The sequence below is a fragment of the Balaenoptera borealis genome (genome assembly GCF_965194805.1).
Source record: "Balaenoptera borealis genome assembly, chromosome: 9".
NCBI classification, from domain to species: Eukaryota; Metazoa; Chordata; class Mammalia; order Artiodactyla; family Balaenopteridae; genus Balaenoptera; species Balaenoptera borealis.
The window spans coordinates 21,441,160-21,447,249 of NC_138873.1; positions in this window are offsets into that span (position 1 = coordinate 21,441,160).

Consider the following 6,090-nt stretch of genomic DNA (forward strand, 5'->3'; position numbering starts at 1 on the left):
AGTAAACAACCGTTATTTGTCAAAAGTCATAGAATTGTATGCCAAGAAGAGGGAAATTTATTGTGTGTAAATTATACCTCAAGAAAAAAAAAAGTTTCCTTCCCTTTTGGGACAATCCAGCCTAATTCTCTTGAATGGCCAAGACTTTCAGCAAACAGAGACCTGCTTAGAGGTTGTTCTGTGCTTAGACATTTCTCTGGTCTGGAAGCCTCGTACTCACATACAGAAACATTTTTTAAATGTTAAAATGCTATTATATGGCTCCCAGGAAGCAAAGGTCTACCCTTCTGGAAGGGAGACAAAATTCTCTTTTGTCCCTTCTTGATGCGTCTCCAGTTGCATGGTGGTGGGAGTGGGAGGTGGAAAACCCAAAACAACCAAAACAAACAACAATAACAACAAGAACCAGAGGTCAGTTTAGGGGTTGTTTTTGGACTTCGCAATTTTTGTTTGTTTTTAAGCTTGAACTTCCAGAAGGGGGAGGAGAAGATAAAAATTACCTTTATTCCTGGATCAGACTGTCCTGCAGAGAAATAAGGTAATGTAACTTCTCAACAAGTTTTCTGTTACATTCTATCACAGAATAGCATTCCATCCCAGGATTTGTTCTGAAGGCTGGGGCTGCTGGAGTGAGGGGGCAAGCTCCAGGGAGCTCACAGAGGATCAGGGAGTGTAGCAGGGGAGGCTGAAAAAAGTAAACCAACAAACAAGGTCATTTCTCACAGTTGTAATACTTTGAAGAAAATTAATCGGGTGATCTGATAGGAAACAGCTGGAAGAAGGGCTCCATTAGCTAGGATGATCAAGGAAGGCCTTTCTGAAGATGGGACCTTTGTACAGACCTGAAAGATGAGGCATTCAAGGTACCAAGAGCACAGAGGGTGCCATTACAGGCTGAGGGACCAGCACATGTGAAAACCCTGCTGGAAGAATAAGCTGCAGAAAGGAAGCCAAGGAGGCTGGTAAGTAACGAGCAAGTTGTCTAGGGTGGGAGGGTAGGGGGGTGGGTGGTGGTAAAGGTGACCCAGAGAGGGAAGGGAGGTCCAGACCCTCCACTAATTCATGTGGAATGAAGTCGATGAAAGGTTTTAAGCAGGAGAATGACATGATCTGAATTACATTAAAAAAAAAAAACTCTGCATTTTTTTTTAATGCAAGTACTGATGGGTTGAGGGGGCAGGAGGGTTGAGAAAAGCAGTGAACCAGGGCTCACTGCAAGATTTTTGGCTTGAAAATGGTAAAATTAGCTCTTTTTTTTTTTTTTTAAGGGACAGAAATGAGGAAGACTTGTTTTAGTCAATTTTTTTTTTAAATTTATTTATTTATGGCTGTGTTGGGTCTTCGTTTCTGCACGAGGGCCCTCTCCAGTTGCGGTGAGCGGGGGCCACTCTTCATCGCGGTGCGTGGGCCTCTCACTGTCGCGGCCTCTCTTATTGCGGAGCACAGGCTCCAGACGCGCAGGCTCAGTAGCTGTGGCTCACGGGCCCAGGTGCTCCGCGGCATGTGGGACCTTCCCAGACCAGGGCTTGAACCCATGTCCCCTGCACCGGCAGGCGGACCCCCAACCACTGCACCACTGGGGAAGCCCTAGTCAATATTTTTTAAATGAGACAAAGCTATAATAATTAAAATAATTTGGTGCTCGTGTATTAAGAGTTGTTAAGACTTATTTAACAGGTAAAATGCACCAGGCATCCCTCTAAGTACTTTGGATGTATAACACATTTAATCCTTACAAAAAAACCTATAAGATGGGGACCCAGTAGCACTATTTTAAGGATGAAGACCAAAAGCACAGAAAGAGTAAGTAAAATGTCCCAAGTCCAAAACTCGGAGGTAGTCTGGCTCCAGAACCAATGCTCCAACCACATATCCCTACCCATCCCAGGCCAATGGAACGTAATGTGGAATCCTAAAAAGTCCCAAATACACCTAAATCTTAGTCTATCATAAAGGTACCATCACATGGGAATCAATGGGAATTAGCCAATGAACAGTGTTTGGAAACTTTCCAAAGTATTTGAAACCTACTTTTTAAATCTTCCTTTGGCACATTCACTAATACACTAAATAAAGACAGATTAAAAAGGTAAATATTAAAAAAACAAAAACCACACACACACACAAACAGTAAAAATTTAGAAGAAAACATGAGATAGAAAAGCACTGTTTAGAAATGAAAGTAATGGAAGAAATCACAAAGAAAAAAATCAATAAGTTTGACTTCATAAAAATTAAAAACCATAATGCAAAACAATTAAGAAACAAAATAAAAAGTAAATTGCTTTCCAGAAGTATTGTATCCAATTTACATTATGGTTCACAAGATGGTAGCAATTTATACCCTTCCTGCAGTGTTTGAGAGTACCCATCATACTTTGCCAGCATTGGCCATAAAATTAAAAAAAACATTTTCTAAATTGACAAGAAAGAAAATGGTAAGCATTTGTTGTTATAATTAGCATTTTAAAATGGTAATTCAATCACCTGTTTGATATCTTTATTGGCCATTTGCATTTCCTGTTTGTGAAATGGTTGTTCATGCACTTTCTCTGTTTATCTGCAGGAGTTTTAGCCTTATTGATTTGTATGAGCGCTTTACAGACCAAGAAGAGTACAGTTTTTTTCACATTTGTAGGAAATGTATTTGCCCCGTTCATTGTTTACCTTTCAGTTTCTATTTCACGTTTTTTGGAGGGGTTGCTATTAATGGAATAGTCTTCTCCTTTTTCAAGCCAGTTGCTGTGTATACAGTAAAGCTATTGATTTACGAATCTCTGTAACCTGGTACCTACTAAACTCTTTTTAGCTCTAAGAGTTTTTAGTTGATTCTCTCTTGGGTTTTTGGGGGTCTATAATAATATTGTCTAAAAAAAGAAGGGAGGGATGGAGTGAGTAAAGGAGGAAAGAAGAGGGCGTGGGGATGTTTTCTCCTCCTTGCTAATAATAAAACTCTTATTTAGGCTGTTGTGTTATTTTTTTAGGCAGAATTTCCAGTAACTTTGGTGATAATAAATATCAGGTTTTTTTCCTCTTAATCTAATGAGAATGTCTCTGGAATTTCACTCTTAAGTATGAAGCTGGCTTTTGCTTTGATATAGATATTAATAATTATCATAGGAATCACCCTTCTAAGTTTTTTTAAAGCATATATTGTGGCAGGATATTATTCCTATCTATGAAAGATGGTAACAGGAAAGAAAGCAAAATTTTAAACTTCATGCAGAAAACACACTAGCAACACTACGTATTGGGTAGCCAAAAAGTTCGTTTGGGTTTTTCCATAAGATAGCATGGAAAACACGAATGAACTTTTTGGCCAGCCCAATATTTAGTTTGGGGGGGGAAAAAGTCCTCAATTTTATTCTATGTGTTGTGGACAATTTTTTTTAAAACAGTCCCTTGATTTTCCTTTGGGCAGTACTCCTTTTCCCTTAAAAAAAACAAAGATGAAAACAACTTCACTGAAGTTTAATTTACATATAATACACTGTATCCATTTTAATGTATGATTTGATGAATTTTGACAGATGGACACACCAGTGAAACTGCCACAATCAAGATACTGACAATTTCCATCACCCCCAGAAGATACCTCCTGCTTTTTTGCAGTCCATTCCTCCCTTTGTCCACAAACCTGGGCAACCACTGATCTGCGTTTTTGTCATTACGAATTTGTTGGCGTTTTCTAGAATTACCCCCACTTCCACAAAGATAGATGTGGCCCCTTGAAAGGTAAAGAAACTTGGCTCTACTGAAGGTAGCCGCCCTTACGGAACCATGGGTCCCCTGGAAGCACTGAAGATAATCTTCCTTCAGGAAATTAGTGAGTAGCTCTAATATCCGTGGTCAGAGAGGGTTAGTTAGACCATTTGTGTTTTGAGGGTTTACAAGGAAAAGTTTTCCTATTCCTGGCACTGAGTTCTTATTCCCTGGGAAGGAAAGCAGAATAGATGTTCCAAATCCATAAGGGCTCAGACTCCAGAACTAGTCATGATGCAGTGGCCCCAGGATTCTGGAGATGGCCGTGTGTGTGAACTTAAGGGACTGAACTCAGAGAGGAGGGCATCTAGGCACGGAGAGAGATGGCCACTCATGTGAGCCAAAATTGCTAACCATAAAGACCTATCACTTTGAAAATCCAGACATGGACCCCTAGGCCCTCTGGGAGATAGCTACAACGTGCAAGCCAAAAGAAGGGACCATGGAGAGTTACTACCTTGAAAACCCACGTACCAGTACCCTGGGAATTTAGGGAGGCCCCATGTGTGATTAGTTTCCTATTGCTGCTGTAACAAATTAGCACAAACTTAGTGGCTGAAAACAACACAAATCTATTGTCTTACAGTTCTGGAGGTCAGAGTCCAAAATGGGTCTCAGTGAGCTAAAGTCAAAGTGTTAGCAGAGCTGTGTTCCTTCTGGAAGCTCTAGGGAAGAATCCATTTTCTTTCATTTTTCAGCTTCTAGAGGCTGTGAGCATTCTCTGGCTCCTGACTCTCATCCACCTTCAAAGCTAGCGGTGACCAGTCAAGCCTTTCTCATGATGCCATCCCTCTGGTTCTGACTCTTCTGCATCCCTCTTCCCCATTTAAGGGCCTTTGTGGTTACACTGGGCTCGCCCAAATAATCCCAGCTAATCTGCTTATTTCTTTTTCTCTTCTTCTTTTTTTTTTTTTTTTGGTCATGCCACGTGACATGCAGGATCTTAGTTCCCAGGCCAGGGATCAAATCCTTGCCTTCTGCAGTGGAAGCGGGGAGTCTTAACCACTGGACCACCAGTCCCTAATCTTCTTATTTCAAGATCAGCGTATTAGCAACCTAAATTCCATCTGCAGTCTAAATTCCCCTTTGCCATCTCTTGTAACATATTCACAGGTTCTAAGGATCAGGAGTGAACATCCTTGTGGGGCTGTTACTTGGCCCACCACATAATGTAAACTGAAACAGCTGACTACAAAGACCTACCACTTTGAGAACCTATGTACAGGCATTCTAGGCATGCAAGAGATGGTCAGGCATGTGAATTCAATGAGCTAGCCGTGGAGAGGTGACCGTCATGAGAAGCCAGGCACCATCAGCCTGGGCACTCAGGAAGATGACTATGTGTGGAAGTAAAGCATGTGGGAGCATCCTCTCTTGAAGAACCCAAGGCGCCAGCCCCAAATGTGCCACAGCACGGAATTATTGATAGAATCGTTTAACTCCGTAGGGCGGTTCGCAACAAATTTTGTAACCAGTACAGGAAGCAGCAGGAAGCAGGGCAGTAGTGGGCAGTCCCACAACAGTGGTCTCCCCACTGGAATGTGGAAGTTGGACTTATGTCTTTTTGGGTAGTGTGAGTGCCTACAACAGCTCATGTGGAAAGAGGGAGATAATAAGCTTTCTGCCAAGATGATAAGTGGGTATTGAGGTAGAATTAATACAAACAAGCAAAACACTATGAACAAAATATCAAAATTTTAAATAAAGACAGGATCCAATCCTGCACTTAAGGGGGAAAAAAAAAAAAGAGTAAGTGAAAAAAATCCTGTTATTCTGAGGATGAATCCAGACATGTGAGAACAAGTTTCAACATTGTGGACAAAAGTAAGGCAGCCCTGTGAGTTCCTCATTTATTATGCTGCTCAGTAGCTGATATAAAAGGATTTAGCCATGGCTCTTACCTTCAAAAATAAGCAAGATTTCATAGTATTGATAGTTTCTGGAAAACTGTAATGAATGTTCCATTTTTATAATTCCATTTCCCTTGTCAATGAGTAGCTACATGGTTTAAATTTTAAATTTCCTGTGAAGAAAATTGGGAAAACACATAAAATATAGAGAATAAATCTTATACGGATATTCGAGGGAGTATTTTACATTTTGGAATGAACATTTGAGCAGTTTTGTGGTCAGATAATGTGGGTTTTACTGATCTTTACAGAATGAATGACATTCTTTCTGGTACGTTCCCAAGGTATCAATATTTATGGACGAAGAGACTGTTGTGAAGGGAACTGGGATGTGGCCCCCATCTAGAGAGCTTCCAGGGATTGCAGTCATGTGTATTACACACGCCGCCATCTTTATTCCTCGATAAGAGACTCTACA